This window comes from Parus major, chromosome 3, assembly GCF_001522545.3.
Source record: "Parus major isolate Abel chromosome 3, Parus_major1.1, whole genome shotgun sequence".
Lineage (NCBI taxonomy): Eukaryota > Metazoa > Chordata > Aves > Passeriformes > Paridae > Parus > Parus major.
The window spans coordinates 74,639,746-74,663,786 of NC_031770.1; the positions used below are offsets into that span (position 1 = coordinate 74,639,746).

The window sequence follows — 24,041 nt, forward strand, 5'->3', positions numbered from 1 at the left end:
TTCAGATATGGGTAAGAGAAAGCTTTTGTGATTTGAAAAGGAATTCAGTGTGTAGACATTCAAGTGACACATTTCCTCATTTGGGGAAAATGCCCACTATTCATAGGCAAACAGGCTGTTATCAGTGCTTTGTCACTGCCAACCCAAAGTACTATTCAACACAGCCCATGGTGGTTATGGTTACTTGGTTCTTCTCCTTTAATCTACCAGACTAATAGTTTTATTCTAGTGATCCATTATTTCCTAAAATGTTAGGAAAGGGTAATTTAAGAGATTGAGTGGGTGTACACTAAAGATTTAATCACAGAGGAATCTTGGTTTAAAGGCCTTATTTAAACCTCACATAATCAAAGTGAATATTCAGGGAGTTATTGCACTTTTAATCTGTGCTGTTATATCTGTGATTCAGCATGACACTACAGCTTTCATATTTTCTGTTTTCTATCTAAAAACCTTTGAAGGATAGCATCTGCTATTCAATGCAGTATTTGGACATACGGGGAAGATTTTGAGCAGGAATGTCAGAGGATCTTTTTAAGACTTGAGATTTCTTCCCTCTGTCAGCATGAAGACAGACCTTTAGTTTCTCTTTGTGCCTTAATTTATATACAAAGTAGAACTACACAAAATGAACTAAGCAGAAATGTAATGCTATTTTTAGACAAGACATTTATTCTATGCAGGAGGCTCTACACTCTCAAACATCTTCAGATCAGGTGATATTTAATGTGTTAAGCCTCAAAATGAAAGACATCTTTGGAAGTACTGCACTGCAGTCAAAAGCAGATAAGCATCTAAATATAACAGCTCTCCTGGTGTCAAGAGAATCCTTAGAAAATTGATAGGCAATGGTGTTCCAGGATACCAGTTCCAAGGACTCCAGTGCAGTGAATTAATGTCTTTGTTGGACTCAAGGCATGCTCCTCTTTGGGGATGCTTTCCTACCTGTAAAGAGCAAGTGAATAAAGATCTTGTCTTTCACAGCAAATAAATCAATACGCAAATGTCTTGAATATATTAAAATAATGTGACTATATGGAAAAGTCATGCAGATAGCTGGAGTGCTGAATAGGTTATCTATAGGAAGAGCTTTCCTTTAACAATATAAAAAGGCCTTAATGCTCACTACAGATATCACTATAAATGATGAAAAGGAAAAACAGCTTAAGCTTTGTTCAGATCAATAAGTCTGTATTTTATCAAACTTTATTATGAGTGAAGACACATCCATTTCAGAGCTGATAATAAAACTGTTTTATTGAAAAAGAGGCAGCTTAAAATTGGTGTTTCTCTTTCCTCTTTTTTTTTTTTTTTTGGCTGAATATATCAGAATAACTAGCAGAATAGCTGCTAGTGATTTCTTTCTAATAAAGGTTGCTCGCAATGATGGGAAGCAAAGCTGCCTGTCATCACACAGCTCAAAAGATGGATTTTTAAGTAACATAAGACTAAAGGCAATTACATGGGTCACCAAGTAAAGTTCATATGGAAATTATACTCACCCTTCTAAAAAAGGCTACCTGGGAAATGAAACAGATAATGGGAAAAGCTGAATATTTTTGCTCAAGCTAGACAATCACTCTTAGAGTCTTTATTTTCTGATTTAAAGCATGAAACTCTGTTTTAACTTTTTAAGAGATTTGAAGCTGCTTAGAAAGTTAATCACAGTATTTTGGGTTTGTTTTACAGAATAGCAATATATAACTGGTATTTATATCACAGCAACATTTAACTGGTTTCTACTACCCATAATCTGCCAAAAAGAAAATGGGTGGCAATTAAGCCTAGAGGACTCCTGAATTCACACAGGCATTACAGCCTTTCTATCTACCAGCTTGAGAGATGGATGTGCCCTGTTTGCTATTCTCCACTTCTCCTCCACAAAGTATTGCACTGTGTGACTGGCCAGAAGGGTCACAAACCCATTCTCATATAAAATACTATGTGTATATAATATGTGAGTTCTTGTCTAATGATATATTCTCTTTCCTATGCGGCTTTCAATCTTCACTTTCAATTGTTTTTGCTCTTCTCATTTTCTTTTCATTTCTCCTTGAATTTAGTGGATTTAGTTCTAAAGACAGAGAAGCTGGGATTTTGTCTGACCAAGATAACATCCTCGTCTGGATGTTTGTTGTATAAAGTTTTGCCATAATAAATAAATTTATATTAAATTAAATTTAAATATAAGCAAACTAATTGATTTCATGTTTCAGATCCCGACAAAATAAAAGAATGATAAGATGTTCTTTTTCTGTTTGCTTTTTATATAATATATTTTTCGATATAGTCTTGAGTCTAACTATTTCTATCCCAAGTCCTCTGATTATAAAATGATGGCTTATATTTTGCTGGCCAAATCTAGTTACTGAGGATGTTCCTATGAACTTCGTTTTGAACCACTGCTTTTGATTAAGTTCTATTGATATTAAGTTTTCACTGCAAATTTGACTGTATGTTCAACAACACAGACACCTTCTCCACTGCTTCCAGATTTTTCTTAACATTCTTTATCTTTCCAGACCTTCCCTGCATCATCTTTTATCGCATATTATTCCTCCATCCCTTGACCTTTTCTCTTGAATCACCTACACTACCTTACCTCACATTTTCTTCTTCCTCTTTCTCTGTTTCTTCTTTCCTTACCCTGAAATATTCTTCTCATTCCTATGGTAAAAATTTATTTATATTTACATCACTATCATTAAACTTTCCCTATCTACTGGCTCTCTTTCTCTTGTGCACAAGTAGACACAAAAGAACAATTCTAGTCATTTAGGCTTCATCCACTAAATTTAAGGGTCATGGAAATTCTTTTGAAGACTTCAGAATATTGCCATACAAGACCAGGAGAATTTTTTTAATGTGCATGTCAACAAGATAGACGTGAAAGCACTACTTGCTGTCTCCTAAGATGAAATATACATGACAAAATAAGGAAGGCAATATTCCCTAATTCCATCATTGTTTGTATGAAGCAAAATACACAACATAAATCCTGGAGAATGCAATGTTCCTGTCCACAGATCATCACATAACCTGTTCACAAACTAATGACCTCACCTGAGAACTAACAAATGTCAAACATGATCATGGTCCTCTATATGTGCACACCACATGTTTTGAACTTCCATCTTTCTAAAATACCAATGTACATACTGTACCTTTTTTCTCCAGAGAAAAGATAGTCAAGCAGATCATCTAATTTCCTCTAGAGTTTGAAGAGCAAGAGGCACTTATGTGATCTCCAGGCTCAACGTACAACAGGACAGCAGTGATCAACACAGGACAAGAACATGTGAAAAGAAACAAGACAAAAGGACATGACTGAATAATCTAGTCACTTTTTTCTTTTCAAACAGATGTTTTCCATTCCTACCACCAACTACACTTTAAATATAGTCAATATGCAGCATAGAGAAGCAGCGCTACAACCATGAGGCCATAAACCATTCCCTTTATTTTATTTTTATCTGTTACACTGAAGTAAAAGAAACTGAAAACAAGGTATGCTATCCTTATTCTATTTTTTATCTCTACAGCTGGGTAGAGTTGCCCCATAGATATTAAACTTTTTTTGGATGGGGAAAAAAAAATGCTACATGTGCTTTTCACAATTCCTGTACAGAGAGAAATATTAAAAAAATGTGCTGTGGAATCTCTGGCAAATACTCAGGTACAGAAAATTAAGATAACATCAACTTGTTTTACTCTTTTTCCTTGCAAACCAGTTAGCATAGTTTGAGAAAACCAAGAAGTGAAGCATATGCACTGAATTTAAACAAACTCCAACTGTTCATATGTCAAAATAATTGAAGTGAAATAAAAGTGAAAAATAGAAATGCAAAAGAATAGAAAGTATAATGCTCAGGAATTGTCAGTCTTGGGCTAATTGAAGAACAAATAGCTTTGATGTAAAGAAAAGACAGTGAGAAGTTAGTGCATTTCACAAAAGGCGTCCTTTCTGTACCTAATCTGTAACCTGCCTATTTGCATCTGAAAAGTATATTGGCATGAAAAAATGTTACCGTGTAACTGGCACTGTCTAATGGAGAAATGACAATAGGAAAAAGGGCAAGAAGATTTCCCTTGTTGAAATGAAGCAAAAAATCAGGATTTGAAAGGGCATCAAGAGGACATCTCTGGCACTGTGGTTCCAGAGTAGAAAAAAAATACTTTAAAAACCACTATTATTTAGTTTTTAAATAAAGAAGTATATGCATATATGCTACTATTGTGTTTCAGAAACGTCTAAGTATCAAAACAGAAAATCCCAACTCAGTATTGTTTACTGAGTACACAACTGGTAGAGAAATTAAATTCAAGTGCTCTTGGAGCCTTTCTAACAGCTTTTTTCTTCTGCTAGCTCATTTTAATTTTTTCAACACTTTAATTTCCTTAAAACAATCCAGAAACAAACAAATCACTTTCTTAATGTCACTTTGCCATACAATCAATCACATTACCATATAAAGTTGTAATAATGTTAAGAAATTATGATAGAATATTCAGTGATAATACGGAAATGTAATAAGGAAGAGAAACATTGTATGAATATTTCTTATGAAAGAGTCTGACAGGCTCTTGAAAAAGGGATGGAGTTTGTTCCTGACTATTTTTAGAGAAGAATAATTTCCATAGTATGACATGTTTGTTATAGCTTTGTCAGATATATCATAATTGAAATTTCATTTGTTTGCCTTGGTAGAACATGGCATCATGATATCAGAAACATGAAAACATTTTTTAAAGTGGCCAGGGTTAATATTGCAACTGATAAGATATGTGATTATATTGCAATACTTCCATTCATTAGGAAGCACAGAATATCTGAGAAAAACCCTTAAGTTTTTAAAGCCACACTGATCTGTGAGTAGGGTAAAAAAATATAATAGGTATCTAATTGAATCTAGAAACTCAGCAATAAAAATACTATTATAGGTAATTATTCAACCAGAAAAAACATGCAGGAATAATTGTGTCTCTATTTACCTTTCAGATAAATTTAGGATGTTTGAAATATATCACACTGTGCAACTGCCAGCAAACAGCTGTCCCACAGTTCTTTTGCCCTGACTTTTAATCCTTCCTTGAAAACAGGTCAGGAAGGATGGAGACCAGTAGACTGACTCCTAAGAAGGTCTAAGTCACACTAAATGGCTGGCCACTGTGCTGGTCCCACTGTGTGACACACCAAGGAAGGGCAGCTCACATAAGGGAGTTCAAGGAAAATCACAAAGTTATCTTAATTATCAGTGTCATCAGTCCACGGAATCAGAGCTATCACAAGGTAAATAAGCTACAGCACGATTATTCCTCCATCAGAAATTCCATCTGAATTTTTTTGGCTTGTACTGCAAGCAGGACCTTTACTATCAAAGTGAGTCAGAGTCCTAGAGAGGCCTTGGCTACATCCTCAGGTTAGGGGCTGTCAAGTTCTGAACTGAGTACCCCTGTTACTAATATTGAAATCTAAAATCAAGTTCAACTCATTATTTCTGCTATATATTCAGGGAATTATCTGAGATGATAATTTATCCTTTATTACTGATGCAGACACCTTAATGGTCAGATGTCAGCACTGATTTGATATATTTTACAATTTGTCTCTGAATGAAAAAAAATAATAAAACAAATTAAAGGAAGTGAATGTATACAATTAATATAATGCCTACCCCTCAGAGGAGTCATAGTGTTGTTCTGATGTATAATTCATTATTTTTGGTTTTTTAATTAATTCTTTAATGAATGTCTCCACTGGTTTTATATCTGTTTTGCAGTCATGAACTTGCAATAGCAAGAAGTAGTATAAAATAAATTACTCTTACTTGAATGCTCACCACATTCAAATAAAGCTTTATAACTATAAAATCTAGTGGTCATATTTCTATGACTTTTTAATTTGTTCTTTTATTGCAGTGAAGATACTTATGACTAAATATTTGGGACCTAAGGGAAAACCTAACTGCCAAGGTCCCTCTGGAGAAATACTTGCCTGCACAAAACTGAAGCACAAACATTATGCTGAATAAGAAAAAATCCTATTTCAATTCATAAAAGTAGGGTGAACAAATGCAGGTCTCTAAATATGGGCACCTCGTGGCATTTGAAGCTCTCTGTAGTAGCTGAGCCCTCTGCATGGGATGAGAAAAACCCCCGTGTCCTTTGAAGGGATAAGCAGAAACTAGAGGAATGTTGTAATGCATAAAAACCACCATGAGATTATTAAGTTTAGGCAATGAAATGTAGTTCTCTGTCAGATACAGCTGAGGCAACAATTCAGCTGATCAAATGCTAGTGTCTGCTGAAACCTTAGTTGGATCACTCTGAATCCTTTGACTAGAAATCTCTTAGCAGGTGGGACTGGAATGTTTACCTTGTGTGGAAATACCCCCACAAAGATACCGTGATGACAGCGTCTCTATCTGAAGCTGAATCCCCTCCTAGCACCCAGGTTTAAATCACTGACAAAGAGATCCAAAAAGATTCTTGGCTTTTTATACTGTGGTTTTCAATGCAGTTATAGGCTGACAGACATTTAGATTATTTTCCTTACTATTGTTGAATAATATCGTATCTATAAAATAACATTTTTGCTGCAAGATGCGCTTATACCTATGGTTGTGAAAGAGTGTAATTTTCCTTGTTACAAGCCACTACCTTCTTATGTGAATAATTTTCATCACTTTAAGTTTTAATATTTGAGATTTTGATGAGAAAATAATTTTTGGGCAATTCCCTGATCTTCATTTTTATATCCTTGATTCTTATACAATGAGGAACTACAGTGTAAATTCTCCATAACCTTTTCCACATCTTTCTTGAGTTTGAAATGATATAATTACAAACACTTTGAAGACAAAGTATGGGCATAATTGTGCAAAATGCTTTTCAGCTGTTGGTTACTCATTCTTTATGATTTATATTCTCTGTTTGTATGGATTTAAGAATAAATTATGCAGGTGTTTTCCTGAAAGAGCCAATGTCTCTGCAGACCAGGTAATACTGTGTAATAATAAAAAAATTATAAAGTTGGAAGCACTTTTTTCAACAGCACTAGTGATAAAAAATAGGAAATGATAGCACAGAACCCTGTCTGAATACTCCATAGCAGCTTATCATTTAAGTGGTGGTTTTCAAATCACTTTGGCGGTCTATTGTAGCTGCAAAGTACCTGGACTTCTGGGCTTTGTAGTTTTCTGAACCCTAACCCTAGGTGTAACCCTAACCCTAGGTGGAACAGTAAAAAGACCCTGAGGGTAAGACAGGTGCCAAATAAAAAGACATAGAGAGAGCTATTAACTAGTGGTTTTCTATTCAGTTTGGCAGGTCTATTGTAGGTGCACAGTCCCTGGAGCTCTGGGCTTTGTACTTTTCCGAGCCCTAACCCTAGGGGTAACCCTAGGTGGAGCAGTGAAAAGAGCCTTGGGCTGAGAGAGGTGCCAACCCAAAACTTACAAACAGAAATATTTAATGGTGGTTTTTTATTGTAAGTTTGGCAGCTCTGTTATATCTGCACAGTCCCTGGAGCTCCAGGCTTTGTAGTTTTTTGAACCCTAACCCTAGTTGTGACCCTAACCCTAGGCATAACCCTAGGTGGAGCAGTGACAAGAGCCTTGGGCTGAGACAGGTGCCAAACAAATAGATATAGAGAGTACTTAGAAATACACTAGAAACAGGATATCTGAGATTCAGATAAAAGCATAGATTTTCCTCCTCACAGGATGTTTATATGGCAAGGCTATTGCCCCTGACTGTAAATAAAATGGAAGTTGGGATATTGGCTTTTCTGTCCTTTACAAGCTGTACAGAGAGAGAAATTTTTGCTTCTCTAGGTACTGGCTTAATTTTAAATAGAAGATTTTCTATATGGACACTTAAAAAAATAATATAAGTTAATTTATGATAGACTTTGCTATACAAAAGGAAGGCAAATGTCATCTGCTTAAATCCAAAATGTAGAAAATGTACACTTTAATACAATAGTGCATTATCCAGAGGTTGCTTAATTTTACCTAGAAACTGCATATTTGCAATTTGACTTTGTTTGGCGTGTCCTTAGGTGTGCCCAGAGTTAACAGTGGAGAAGAACTTGATACTGGTGTTATCCTTGTGTTTAAATCCCTGCAAGATTTATGAAACAGGCATGTTTACCTTGATTTTCACTCACTGGAATGAGGGTTTGGTGCACCTGGACTCTGGTAGCAGCTGGTTCTGCTGTGTGTGTGGGGAAGTATCTGCCAAAGGCAGGTCTGGCACGGGTGTGATGTGTGGGGTGGCAGGTGTTTCCACAGGTTGTCTGACTGGAACATTGCTTGAGAATATGCCAGGTTACAGAAAACACAGTGAAGAGTCCTATTACCTCTACTTTTTAACAGATATACTGGTGTTATGGCTAATAGCCATTCCCAAACAAAGTGTGTGAGGAAAATTCAAAAAATTTGTTCTGTTCTGGCCTGGCCTGAGCTGCTCAAACTGAGGTTGAATAAATCTGTACAAAGTCATATCCAGTGATTCCTGGGATATCTATGAGTCAAAAAGCAGGGCATAAAGGATATAGATACATTCACAAAAAGGCAACATATGAATAAACATATTTCTCTGTGTTTGACTTTAGTATATGTGTGCAAGTAAGGTTGTAGAATACCATGAAAAACAATACTAGAAAAATCTAATCTTGAGCTGTCTGCCTTGAAACAGCTACTATTAATAAGCATAGGATGCTTTCATCCCTTTTCCCATTTGATGTATGTCTCATTCAGAATTAATATAATTTTTAAAAGAATATATTTACTTCATAATGTAAACATAATTTATACTAAACACCACTTTTTGCTTATATGATAAAAATAAAAATTATAATAGATGGTGTTTTACACTTCTACTGAGAATGTTCACAGATAATATTTTGTATTATTATGGTTGCCAGTAATGTACCAAGAAGAGAAGTCACTGCTAGTGTTTTACTGCTTTGAACATTTTCTATGCAGTCCCCCTCAAAAACTCTTTTGATATGTCATGATTTAAGCCCAACTGAAATTAAGCTCCAGGCAGCTGCTCCCTCAACACCCCTCTCTCCCTACCACCCTGGTGGAATGGGGAGGAAAATCAAAGTAAAATTTGTAGGTTGATATAAGAATAGTTTAAACACAGAAAAGAAAGTGAAATAGAGTAAAAACAGTAGTTGATGATGATGATGATAATAATAAAAATAATAATTAATAATAGTAATAGTAATATAATGGAAAAAGGCCTCAACGAGTGATGCATAATACATTTCCTTACCACCCACTGACCAATGCCACACTCTCCTTCCTCAGTCCAGCTCAGCCACCTTTTCAAGTAACTTCCCCCATTTTATATACTCTGCATGACATTCTGTGGCGTGGAATATCCTTTTGGCCAGTTTGGGACACCTGTTCTGGCCATCCTCCCTCCTGGTTTTCTTTTGTGCACCTCCTCACTTGCAGAGCACAAGACCAGTAAAAAGGTCCTTGGCTTAGAATAAAAACAACTTAGCAAAATCTAAACTTCAGCACATTATCAACACTATTCTCATTCTGAATCCAAAACACAGTACTGTTACAGCTACTGAGAAAAAATTAACTTGAATCCAGCTGAAACCAGGATGATATCTTAATAAGATCAGGTAAATTTGAACGAATGATATAAGATTTATGTACCAACTGCAAGAAATAAATCACCTGCTAAACCTAAATTAGAGAAATTGCACTGAATTTCCACTGAAAACTGAAGCTGAGTAACAAAACTTGAAGCTCATAATTATTTGTCAAGATATGACAAAGCCTATGATAAAACCCACTGAATATGAATATTTTTTCTTTCTGGTGAAAAAATGGAAAAGAAACAACTCACCTTCAACTTTTGATCTAGAATTCAGAACAGAAAGATAGTTTGTCCTGCTTATATGAACTTACCCTACAGATTAAACCAAATGATAAGTAGAATATGGATTTTTTAGCTATGAAAATTTCAAGTATGTGAAAGATAATTTCAAGTATTGTGTATGATAATTAATATGAAACAGAGACAAGCAATTTGTGACTATTTGGTGGACTGGATATCCGAAAGGGGTTTAGACTGCCAAATAGTTCTCAAAGTAGAATGTGGTGAAAGAGAATGAGATGACATTGTCATTGTGTAATCAGGCAAACATAAGCAACAATGGATAAGAAAGTGCTAATTAAGCATCAGTGAAGAGGGACTCAGCACTGTGAAAGTATATCTAAAAGGCTGCCTTCAAACTCTGGGAACATTTTTTTCATTGCTACAGTTGTGTCCTTTCTCCACCAAATATATTTCCTTAATTCCAATATTCTTATCAACATTTATCTGTGAATAAGTTATTTGCATCTGTTTAACAGCTGAACTTGTAAAGTCCCCAGTGCTTCTGGACCTGCCAGCTTGCAGCACCTGGTAAGACAGGTAGAAGTAACAGGCTGCAGGAATGTCACAACCTAAACTCTTCTCATTGCAGTGAAGTTCTACGTCTCATCAGTTTTGTAATTGATCAATACCTGTCACTGACAGCTGGCTAATACAAACTCTCTTTCTTTCTTCCCCCAGCAAGACTAGGAAAACACAGGACTCATTTGATTCTGCTAAGCTATTTCTGTTCCATGAGATTCACTGTCAACAATGTGATCATAGGTATCCCTGTGCTGTCCTGCAAAGTTTTCCTTATTTAATTTTCAATCTGTTACAATCTCTTGGAACCGAGCAAGATTTTGTCTTCACTGAAGTTACAGACAGCAAAGAAAAAGAGTTGTGCATCAGGAAAGAGTTGTTTGCTTAATCTTGTGAAGCCTTTAGCTATAGACTTCACCCTGTACCATATCATGTGAGCTAGTCCACATGTAGGCTCTGATTCAACAAAACACACAAAGGCATATTTTCAAAGGCACAAATGGTAGTTAGGCATTGATTTGAAATTCAGTATGAAAATCTTAAGTATCCAGCTGACATCTGTGACCTTTAGATTTGGGCCTACAACCTGTGTAGCTGCCAGCACCTCTTTCAGAGCCTAACAATTCAGCAAAAGCTAGAAGTGTCTGATTTGTGTTTTAGGACAAATTACCACCAAATCTTGTCGTACTCACTGTCACTAGTATGCAGAAAATGCAAAAGCACATCCACAGTACAACTTAGACAAAAGGGTTTCACTAGCTGCACTCTGCACAGAGTAGCTCCCTTGGGAACAGCATACTTCTCCCTTGGTAAGATTAGATCTTAAAATAATATTTGCAAAAAAAAAAAAAAAAAAAGGAATTAATATTTAATATATAACAAGTTGGATATAATTTTATCATTGTCTTCCCACTTACACTGCCACAGAACAGCTGGAGGTCTAATAAATGTTTTGTAACTGTGTTGAAATAATGTCAGCCAGCACAGTTGCAAAAGTGTCTGGAAGTGCAGTGAAGTCTGGAGTGACAGTGTGAAATGATCATACTGACATTAGATATTTTTTGATGTCTATTGTTTGCTTCTCTGCCTCAGACTTGTCTGGAAACATTTGCTGTCTTCGAACAGCTTTCAATACTTCTGTAGGCAAGAAGAAAGAAAAAATTATAGACTGTATGAAGCAAGAAGACAAAAAGCCAATAAAATTGATTGCATTGGTTTGCCTCTTAAGTCACAAAAGCAGTAGCCAGGGACAAACTTTCTAAAATCAGTAATGTAAATTCATCTTTGACTCATGTGGAAATAAGACTAATTCTAATATCAATAACTGTAGTGAGAATAAGCCTAAAGTCTCAAGTTGCTGTTTGGAAAGCCAGTGAATGTAAAGATGCCTCTTTCACTTCCTGACCACCCCAGGAGCAGAAACAATGGAAATATCACAGGAAATGCTCCTTTCTCTCACACAGCATTTTTCATAATAAAACAACTTGCAAAGTAATATGAATATTTTTTACTGTCAAACATTAAAGATTGCCAAATACTCTGTGGTGGTCTCTGGCTTGTTCCTAAGGGTTGTTTTAGTTTAGGGGTAAATATCACATGATGAATCCATTTAAAGTATATGTCTGTTATTCTTATTCTAAAAGTTCTAATTACTTGCCCAGTTCAAAAGATCTTGAAGCAGATTGTCTCTGAAGAAAATAAAAAGTAATAATTTTGAGGCTGATTCAGAGTCTTTGGAGATCATCACAAATCTTTTCAGGAATGTCAGAGTAAGTGTGTAATAAGGCTACATATATAGGAAAAGTAAGGAAGATTTTGACATATTAGTTTTCATTAATAAAGACTGATGTTCCATGGGAAATGTATAAATCAAAACTTAATTTTGTGCTTGACATGCTTATTCCATTTTGAGAATTTGATATTTTGCAGTGAGGACAAGACATAATTTATGATTGTGGGTTTATGATTTATGAAAGTGGATGGAATTTTTCATGCTTCTGATTAATAAATGAGCATTATGAAGCCAAGCCAGGAAATTCCTGCATAACTCTGTGAGGCACTGATTTTTCTCATAAAGTTTAGCAATTTATATAGAAATTACAATGGAAGTTGTCTTAAAGACATCATATATAACATGTAAATGAACCCTATGATTTCAAATAAAAACTGAGCATTGTAAAATAGCTTAATGCAGTAGTCCAGTGAAATAGTTTACATATTGAATCCTCTGTAAACTTCTTGTTTATACATTCTTTATTAATATATGAGGTCTTGTTATTCTAAGGAAGAAGGGATTTGGCATCTTATTCCGAGTGTGAAATTGGCTGAGCCATCTGATGGCAAAGTGCTCCCATCCCCAGCCTGTCCCTGGCAGCAGACTCCCACCAGCTCCCTTTTCTTGGCTCTTGTACAACTCATAATGAGCCAATTTAAACTGGCTAAACAGTGCTAAAACTCAGAAAAATATTCAGTGTCTTTGTTAAATTGTCTCCCCATCTTTTGGTGAACCAGCACATGGTGGAACCACAAGTATCAGTTGCTGGGTGGTGGCTAAAGAGCAGCTCTCAGTTGGATGAGCTCCATCTTATCCTTAACTATCCTTGAGTTCCTGAGGTTCTCCTCTCAGCAAAGCACTATAACAAGACAATGAAACCTGATGTAAAGGATTTTGTCTTTCTAGAATCAAGACAGAAAAGAGAGTTTGGATCAACCCATGAAATAAAAGATGATGGTATAATTTAGGAAGAAGGTAAATTTAATCTTAGGGCTGGCAAGGAAGCTGGCAGGGAAATGAAACACTAGGATGAGAGGGAGTCCAAAGAAATATCAGAAAGGGGAATGTCTACAGGCTGGACCAGCTTTGCAGGTATTGATAATACTTCATACTGTTAGTATGTGAGTGAAAACAGAATTTCTTCATCATTTGTAGGTCAGGAAGACTTTGTGCTATTGCTAATAACTCCACAAATTCTTGTTGGCTGTCTAGTTATTATGTTCTGTCTATGGGAAAGGAAAATAAACTTTGAATAACGGGCAACATTACATTCATTCAATCAGGCACAAATGTCCTCACACATTTTTGGGAACCAAATCTTCCAGGGACTTGGTTCTTCAAAGGCAGGTGACAGGTGTTTTTGTGTTAGCTGTTTGTGATTACCATGACCCTAGTGTAATTCTCAGTGAACAGAGGAAAAAGTATTTATTTGAATTCCTTCAAATCAGTAACTTTTTGTCTAATCTTTATTACACAGGAAGACACTGGTAATTACCATTACTTTTGGTAATTCTGCCATGAATGGTCACTGGAAGAGGCTAGTCAGTTTATGGTGGTGAATCTATCAGTCAAATTTCACTATTGATTTTCCAGAATACACTGTGGTCATTTATTGAATCATTAGCTTTCATTTCTTTTGCTTTGATATAAAAAGTCTCATCAGACTGCTATATACAGGTACTTACAGTTGAAGCAAAATTTTGTAACACCTGAAAGAATTGTGAAAGAGAGGCTTAAGAGATTTAATCTATTTACATCACCTAATATGCAGTGTCAGTCTGTGAAAGAAGGAAGTTCTTTGGTCCTTTAGGATTTTGCAAACTTAGGCTCAATAGGAATTTTCATTTGGGTCTCTGGCAGAAGTCTGAAAGACCATTACTTTATAATCAATTAGAACAGAGGAGAGGAGCAGTTAGATGCAGAAAACCCAGAGACAAGTAGTTGTGGGTCTCCAGATAGCAAAAGCATTGTGGATGAAAGGGAAAGAAAAAGCCTTCTGATAACAAGAATTGGTGGTGGTTGGAAACAACCCCGGATTCTATTAAACTTCATACTTTTGCCCCTCAGAAAGCTGATGTGTCTGCCCAGGTGGCTTTAAGCTCTGTGCAATGAGTCAGCACTGCTCTCACAGCCAGGGTTTTGTAGACACACATTATGGATTAAAAGAAGTTTCTCTGAATCCTGCATCAAAATAAGCTGACATTCCCACAACAGGATCTATGTTTTTACATCATTTTGTGTTAGCTTTGTTAATATCTCCTTTCTGTAATTTGAATGAAAGAGAAGTGTTTTTAAAGATCATTTCCTTAACAGACATTAGTGTCACTGCTTCTGCAGAGAAGATTTTATTTTTTATCAACACTGTTGGCAAAGAAAAAATAAAGTAAAATTATCTTGATGTAAAAGCAGATAATGACTGCAAAACCATTCCATTTTGCAAGGGTAGATCAGATTGAGCAATAGTATGGACTGAATTTTTATTCACTCATCTAAAGCTAGTAAATGTTTAAATTAATGATAGTAACTTCAAATTTCTTTTTACCAAGCCTGTCTTGTTTTCTGTTCCCTTTGTTTTCCCAGTCTAAATTAACAAGAGTACAGCAGTGAGCTGCACAATAGCAAACAGAGATGTATCCTTGCAGTATTTCTAGCTGAAACAAGGATATTAAGTACTACAGGAACCAGCCAAGAACTCAGAGTCATCTAGGATATTGACCACAAATATCCTAGAAAGAGCTTGAGAAAGAGCTCTCCATTCACTGGTTATTTACTCATTCTAATAAATTTCCCCTGCTTTCCTCATTTGTTCAAGTACTGGAGAATAGATAAGTAATCTGGGAAATTTTCCAGTTTCAACTATAGAGTAATAAATAATTGAGCTCCTTGGCACTTAATGCATGAAATAGGATCCTTGTGGTCTTAAACAAAGACTGAATTCAACAATTTCACTCTGGCAAACTCTATTTTCACAGTGGAGTTACCACTATGAAGTTACAGTTCTGTCTGCAGGAGACAGAGGTTTCTCAGAGGCTGTTCCAGTACTGAAATTAATTGATTTGGGAACCATGAGCTGCTTGTGATTGTCTGTATCTTTCACTTATAGTGAAAAGCATTTTATTTTTACCATATAGGAGACATTTGATTGCTTATAAATCTGTTCCAGGGAAGAAATGCAGAATAAAAGAATTTTGCAAGGTGAGTCCTAGTCATATCAGCTAATAACCACCTAGAAAGTGACGAGACACAACAGAGGAGAAGACTGGTATGAAAGAAGACAAAAAAGGAGCCTGTCTTCTTTCATCTGAGAGCATCTGTTCTAAGTGCAGGAAATCCTGTTTCTCACACTGAGCAGTGCTTGCTACAAAACCAGAAAAGCCAAAGGGCTGTGAGCTCCTTTTTCCCAGGCAAATGCTGTAACCTTAAGATTCCTGTGTTCTTTTTTTTTCTTCTAGAGCCCAACGTGCCAGAGCTCCCATGAAGTCAGATCTGCTCCCAAAAGCTAGGAAGCCTAAGGAGTGAAGTTTACCCTAAGGCAGGCACCCAGAGACAGGCCACCTCAAGTCCTCACCAACTCCACTGACAGCACTGGAAATGTAAGCATCTGATGTATACAGGCTTTTATACATGGACAACTAAGTCTGAGAATCTTAGCTTCAAATGGAGCCTCTCCATGCACTGCTTGTTGTCCTAAATGCTGCTACTTTTGTGTGTTTAAAAACAGGAGACACCCAGGGCATGGGCTTGGTGTGTCCTAACTAGGTTGTGTTTAGGGGTGTGCATTTGCTTTGTGCCAGCCCCTGAGTCCTTCAGGCTGCAGGAGGCAAAGAACATCAGCAGCTGTGGCAATAACTTGCTGTATGCCTATTGCCTCTTACGTCTGAGGAGTAGGATGTCTTCCTAAAAAGAGAAAATGCAGCAATCCTTTCACTCATTGACTCAGCTAATGTAATGCCTCGCTCCTAGCCATGAGGGTGGGCACAAGTAACACAAGTAGCAGCTGCAGGAAATTGAGACAAAATAAAAGAGGATTTTTCTGGTCAGTGGGGGAACGGAGAAAAAGTCTTTTGTTTTAGATTCTAGTGCCTGCAATACACAGAAGTATTCTGCTCTTATTTGGAGGTACACTATAGCCTTCATCTGTGAGAAATTTGCATCTAAAAGGAAAATAACATTTCAGATAGAGATATGATTATAAAACTGCTTTTGGAGCACCCATACCAGAATTTTTCCTAGTTTGCTCCCCATACTGACCTTCCACCAAACAGAACAGACAGAAAAGCTTGCTGTGACAAAGGATGGTTAACAGGGCTTTGCTCTCTCCTGGTGGTACAAATTATTTAATAGGTCTTTTAAGCTGTTGTTTATCCTGGTATTTTACAATGTATTACTGGGAACATAGATATTTTTTTTCTCCTTTTGAACATGATATATGAATCTCATGAATAGTATCTGTTGGTAACATTTGGCTGTCTCCCAGAGCAATGAAGAAGACAATGCTGGGATCATACTGTGGTTCTTTTGATTTTTCAGTGAAGGGGGAAAAAAATCCATCTCACTGTGAGTTACTATCACTATTGAAATCTTTATCCGCAGAAAAACAAGAATGACTGAAATGTTTGGATACAGCAGAAGAATCATAAAAATGAGATACCAAAAGCATAAAAAATTACTGATTTTTACCTTGTGATTCAGCCAGTAACAACCCCACTGAGAACAGAATATGTAGCTGCACAGGATATAATATATGCTGAAAGACAGGGGAAGATGTTTAGTATTTGTTTGTTATAACAACAATTTTATCCATTCCTGTACCCATAGAGTAACTTTTCCTCCTCTCCATCCAGCTGAAAATTATGGCTAAAAATTTTACCTTGTTTTTTCAGTAAGAATTGAGAAAAACAGGAGACTGTTAGAATTGTCCCCTTGACTGCTATATTACTTGGTTTAAACTTCCCAGGAGCTGTCATTTTCCAAGGAGAGCACTCAATCTTTCTTCTTCTAGCTTACTGAAGTGTTACTGAGCTTCACCTCAGTACAGGTAAATAACAGGCCCTCCAATGCAATGCTTTGCTACTTTTGAGAACAGACTCCTGTGTTGCTTTGTCTCTAATCTGATTAAAGCAAAACAATTTGTTTATCTGTGCCATGAGAGATAATTTTTACTTTATGTATCACCCTATTTAAGTTCACACCTCCTTGGTCACACCATGAATTTTTGAGAATGGGTGCATTTTAAGGCACAAGGTCATTGCTGGCCACAATTCTATCAAATATGACTGCATACATCTTTAAAAGCTGCATTCAAGGAGGAAAAGGCCAAATTCCAGACCCGAGTGCTCACTGCAATGTCTTTGTTTTCACTGTGTTTGGCAGCTTTTGATGTCCCTATGTGACATGTCCTGTTCTGTAAGCACACACAGAGGCAAAAATATTCTGTATACTGAGACTGCAAATGACCCCACAGCTCCCTCTGTGTGGAGGAAAAAGTCACAGCCCCTTGAATCTTCTACAGCATTTCTTTCCTACATAATTAATACTGGTTGTGTCTAGAAGTCCTGACTTTAAGCAGTGATGAATATATTGAAAGCAATAACCAATTCTTAGAGTATTTTAATGGCAATTTTGAAATAAGGACAATCTTAATATGAAAGGTCAATTTATTCTAAAATGAAATATTTTTGTCCTTATATACTGAATCATATTTAAATACCTCTGAACATTCTTACTTTTTGAAGTTTGCATTTTCTGTCATGCTTGCGTTTTTCCCCTGACACATTGTTGAGAACAGTTGTAAAACTATATAGTTTATATCCCTCATTTCCAGTATATAAAATGTCTCCATTTATAAGAAATATTGGTGGGAAACCTATATGGGAAGAAAGAAACGTTTTAAAACATCATTGCTAAAATTATTGCAACACAGAGATTCAAAAGAAATGGGATTTTCTATAATTAAAATTTATGCTAAAACTGTTCATTACTCTTGATGTGGGTGGAGGTTAATAGCCTTTTTTTTTTTTATATTTTATAAAGAAGGTTATGCAAATCAGACTGCTGGGCTTGAGGCAGCCTGAAGTTTTAACATGTGTTAATTCTTCAGTAGAAGTTGTTGAGCCTGATTTGTGTCTTTCAGTGGAGATATTTTTCAGGGTGATTTCACAGAAGGAAATAGAGGAATTGGAAATGATTATGGACCAAGCAGGAGCATCAACAAGGCAAACTATTAAAACATTGTTAGTCCAAAAGTATTGTCTGGAAGTTGAAAATTTGACTTTAAATATTCTCTTTTATTGTTCATCCTGCAATTGCAAAATTGGCAAATACTCTATACTTACATAACATCTCTAGCAATCAACTGGTGTTCTTTATAAGTGTGGCAAACTAGTCTTTGCTATTATTCTCCATTCAAGAGTATTCCTACCAATTTAGAATTGGTATAATTATTAATATATTAATATAATTTCCTTTTCAGTCCCCAAAGAAGTGACTGATTCTATTTTAAAGAAAAAGAAAAAAGAATAATATGCTACTGTTACAATTTTTGTCAATATTTAGTGATAGACCTTTACTGCTCAGTGATCAGTCTAATGTTCATGAACAGTAATTTCAATAGCATAAAAAATTGAAACAACATTCTTCAAAACCAAGTCTTTATAAATAAGATCAACTCTTCTGTAATTTAGTGGTATAGGTTAATTTTATTTGGAACTGTGAATACCTTTTACATTAATATTCAATTTATTGACATATTTTTAGGGAAGAAGTCAATTAAGATAATGGAAAGCGCATCTCAAATTCTTGGGGAGAGACAGATCTGTTCTGGCTGAAATACCCTGAACTGCCTCTGAGGAACAGAAGAGCACTGCATTGCTGAATGCAGGAATAAACTACAGCACCTTGTTTAAAGGTAACTTTCCTAACCATTGTTCAGTTTAAGAGCAGGGAGACCTAAGGAAGGACTTATTCTTTCTTCTAATATTTTAATTTTCCACTTGGAGCTTAAAAAATCTGTTTTTTCGTTTTTGGACTATATGTGCAATGCAAGAATTATTCTATAGGATGCTGGGGATTTGCTCTATGCCTTGGGGGGCAAAAGCTAGTCAACATGGATTTTTCTTCTTAAGACAGTTAAGATTTTACACTATTTCTCACAAAGTCAAGAGTTCAAAGTATGGTTAAATAAGAGCCGAGTTTAGAAAAGTTCCACTCAAGGAAGGTTCCACTCAAGCTGGATAAAAGATTATAGGTCTAATTTCCTTCTTGGTTTACTTGTGATTAAAGTAAAAATTGATGTCTGATGTCCTTAAAAGCTGAAAATTCTCTCTTAGGATCAAAAATCTTTATATACTAGAGAGTCTTTTAGGCCCTCTGACTGAGCTGAAATCCAAGCCTTGGCTGAACAGCAGCTGCTCTTGGGGTATAGTTTAGACTATTTCCTATGACCTACACACCAAAAGAGTCTCAAAACTCAGATTTGGTGAGCTAATAAAATTCAGACTGTCTACTGAAATCTTTCCCTACCCAAATTACTCTTCAAAGACACTTCTGGATGGGGAAGAGCATACACATTAAATGAAGAGCATATCCACTATATACAGGCTTGGAGTGATGCAAATGAGTTCAGCAAAGGGAAACAGGTAATATGCACACCTCTCAGCTCCTCATGCAAGAGGAGTCAGAAGCAAATGTGGGAGAAAAGTAAAATTTGGCAGTTTTTGAGAAGCCACGTTACTGCAGAGTCTGGGCTGCTCCTATCCTGGGGATAGAAAATGATCTGGCTCCTGCAGCCTGCCAGAGCAGAGCCAGAGGCATTCTGATTGTGACACACTGCTCCTGAGTTTCCCCTCTAGTTGCTGTCTGAGCAAAGCAGCTCTTACAATAGCTATTGCTGCAGGGAGAAAAACATCTCAGTTCGTGTGGCTTAATTCAACTCATTCAAAGTTGTTTACTGACTTATTAATGACCCCTAATTAACTGACAATCAGTGTGTTATATATCCAGGACAATCACTGTGCTATATATTCAGGGTCAATATTGGCAATCCAACAAACAAATGATACCAGACACGTACAGAGAATTAATAAACAATTTCTTTCCCAGCCCCAGTAACTAATCCCCAAGAACATTTCCTCCCCTACCTCCTCTTCACCTCATCCCCTCAAGTCCCCAGCTATCCCCAGTCGGCCCTGGCACCACGGATCACAAGCACTGCCACCCCACCTGAGTAAGTCCCTGCAGGTGTCACTGTCAGGGCATGGGCTCCTACTGTGTTCCCTCCTTTTTGTCAGTGGAATGGGAAGCACACAGGCATCCCCAAAAACACAGACTAACCTCCAGGTTACACACAAACATCTACATACATAAACAGTACAAACATCTACACACACGTACACACCCCAGCAGCCACACAGGCTTATGGTTGTATTATTCTCCTTCTGGATTTTGGAACAGAAAGAATTTTCATTGCTTGTAATAGGACTGACAGGGATGCAACACAGTTAATAACCCTTAAAGTAGTTCAGTCTTGTTAGTTGAAGTACATTATCTTTTTAAATGAAAATTTCCTGTTTCTGCCAAACCTACAAAGATAGGAAGGGTTCTTATGTTCCCACTAATTTACAGGCTGTGCTAACTGGGAAACAATCAGCCTTTATAGCTGCCTGCCTCTACAGATATTAAAGAAAAATGAAGCTATTAATAGGATAAAATCAATTTTACTGAACAGTATTCTGATAAAAAAAAAGGGAGATGATAGTTTGAGAAAGGGGGATAAGAAGTAAATTGATGTGCCACCAGTGAATAGTCATCACCAATTACCTGTAGGAAAGCCAGCACCAGCAACATGGAACTCAGCTGATTTTCTGTGAATGTGTTAGGAGGCATTAAGTATATTCATTCAAACAGTTTAATCCCTGCATGTGATCTCAATGTTACATGGCTTGGTTACGGGTTACAACTCTGGGCTAAATGCAAGACAAAAAACAGGCTGTGTAGTACCTGCAGAATAGTGGGCCTTCAAGTATAAATGATTTTTTATGTTAACCAGGGGGAAAATATCCACAAATTCCAGGCTGCTTTGTTGTTTGTATACAGTTCTTTTTAAATTTAAGACCTAAGAGCTTTCAGATGTGCCAACTACAAGCTGAGTTGAACAAATGGATGTTACTCAAAGTTATTTTTCCAGACTAGTTTAGGAAAATTCCTGAGTAATTCCTGGAGTAATATCTGGTAACACTTTCATATAAATATGACAGAGATGGCTCTGATTCTGCATGCAGTTATCTTAATTTCATGCTGACGTGCATGAACAATTGATTTCCTGTACTTTTTACCTGGAAATTGTTGTAATTTTTCTTTCATCAATTCACCCACACTGCCTTTTTGGCTTTAATGACCTTTCCTTGCAAGTCCCATGCTATGCCAACCAAAACCGATATAACAAAGGTTATAGACAGTACTGCACATTTCAGAAGTACAGCATGTTTCTGGAGAGAGAATGTGCCATTTCCTTTTCCTTCCTTCCAGTTCTGAGTGGCAGAGGTGCTGCTTTCCTTTCCCCTCATGTGATGTACAAGACAGATATTATTCATCATTCTGTCTAGCGGTTTCCTTCAAGGTCTTTAATTTTTCTTGGGTTTTATTTGGTTTGTTTTTTTTTTTCCTGAAAAGAGGATGTAAGTTCCCTGGTTTAAACACCTCCAGCATAGTGTGCATTATCTCTTACTATTCTTTTAATTGTGTTAAATGGAGTCAATGAATTTTCAAATGATCACAACTTCACTGCAGCTGCAGATGCACACAGCAGTTGCAGGCACACAGGGCTTTATCCTTTTCACCCAAAAAGCTTGGTGAAATTAAGGTACATTACAGGAAATGGAGTGTTCAGAATACTATACTATACCATGTTAACTTTGGTTTGAAGGAACCTCTGGAGATCTTCTAGTCCAGCCTCTCCTTTGAAATGGGTCTTCAAGAATAGCCGCTTCTCTGCATAGGCCTAGCAAGTGAGGGAAATGTACATATTACATTTCTAAAGAGGGCTACTAGCCAGGTCTGCAGCCAAGGAGCAAATGTCTGACCCAGAATATGCAAGTTAATTTTGTCAGTGTGAAGAAAATATTACGATTCAGGAAAAAAAAAAAAAGGAGAAGCAAAACCCATGGACAGTTTCAATCAGTAGCCACAACACAACCTCTTCTCCTCTCTTCAGCTACCTTGCATTTAGTTTCTCAAATTGTATGAGATGGTTTTTATACCTAATTTTCAGTTTACATGTTTTCTTTTATCTGCTGTAATGTTCTTAATCATCTACTCGTACTTTTTTTTCTGCCTGCCTGAATCTCAGTTTGTGCTGAAATAATTGGTTTTATCTGTGATTTTCAAATCATCTTTCCAAATGGACTTTGAAGTCACTGAGCCTAAGTGTTCTTAAGTGCATAAATATATCTTGAAAATGGAATTTAGTTCCTAAGCCAAGTAGCTGCTTTTGAAAACTTTTCCTTTATGCAATACGCGCAGGCCAGAAAAGGAACTAAGTAAACAGAAATCTCAGTCCCACCATGTGGTATGTGCAAATGTTGGTTACTGTGAGTATATGCTTGGATAATATGCATTTTGAATAAACTCAAAAAAGAGAATTTGTGAAAAATACATTTAGAAATATAGAACTACAATATAGGATGTGTGATAATAATGATAGTAAAAGGGAAAACAGCAGACTAGAATTTAAATATCTTCTGTCACACTAGACTAAAAAGTCTGCAGAAAATACCTATATGTTTATAATGATATCCTGCTCCCTTCCACTGAAGCTGATGAAAATTCTCTCAGTTTCTTTTCAGTTATTGTAGCTTCTCAGAAAGTCTCTCTTTCCCTAGAAATCTCAGTATAAAGCAAATAATTCCTTCAGCAGGCCAGGTTATCTATCTGCTAATTAAATGAAATTTTATCATCCCTAGCTTTTACATTAGGACTCTGTTAGGTAATTAGACTAGAAACAGATAGGGTTTTAATATTGCACCCCCTTAGAAGTATTTATTTCAGTTGGACCTGAGGGAGATACATGTAGTCCAACTGGGCTGGACTTCAAAAACCTCTAATGAGGTTGATACATTGCACTCACGTAACTCCATCAAAATCCATAAAGCTGCAATTATATTACTGAGCAAGATCAATGGGTAAGATTTGGTACCTGATTCAAGAACTTATTTAAGACAGCTCTGAATATGAGGTATCTTTGAGGCAAAGCCTCAATGGAAGCAGGATTGTCACAGCTAACACTGCTGGTGAGGAGCAGAAAGAGTTTTGCTGTGTTAGGAATAAACTCTATGTTATTGTTAGCAATGGAAATGACAAATCATTTCTTGGAGAAGTAAATGTAATCTTAAATGGATCTTCAATAACATGCTAATTCAGTCTGGTATCTTGACTACGGAATTAATTTTCTAATTACCAATTTCAGCTAGCCATGCAACTGCTTCTCTAAATTTCAAGGTGACCTTTGTAGTGCCATAGGATACATTCTACCTCAGTGAATAACAATGTTGAATCGTTTAAAGACTACTGTTTTGATTTTGCAGTAAGTTCTTCTCAGTGAGTTTATCAAACATGGTGAATATTAACTGAATGGCCTTGTCAAACATCTCTATTCACTGCCAAAACATAGATGTGCAGATGCTAAAGAGAGCTGTTGTTGTTACATTAGAATGATTGGTTTTCATATTAAAAAAAAAAAAATCTTTATTTGATATAGGGATCACAGACAGACAGTGGAAGAAGGTGGAACAGGAAACTAAGAAGTGGGAAGGCAAAGGGCATTTTTGGCATGAAGTACTGGACA

At 36.4% G+C, this 24,041-nt stretch overlaps 1 protein-coding gene across 2 annotated transcripts in view; it reads right to left on the reverse strand.

The window, feature by feature from the left end:
• Positions 1–649: 649 nt before the first annotated feature.
• Positions 650–24,041, reverse strand: part of MANEA (mannosidase endo-alpha) — an 87,871-nt gene continuing 64,479 nt past the window's right edge. Inside the window, exons 4-6 of one of the 2 annotated variants that reach the window (XR_004496467.1) lie at positions 16,883–16,949; positions 3,165–11,565; positions 650–945 (exon numbers count right to left, since the gene is read on the reverse strand). The gene's annotated coding sequence lies outside the window, so the exon portion shown is untranslated. Of the gene's footprint in view, positions 946–3,164; positions 11,566–16,882; positions 16,950–22,103; positions 22,200–24,041 lie in introns of those variants that run through there. The other variant, XR_004496466.1, reaches the window with a different exon arrangement.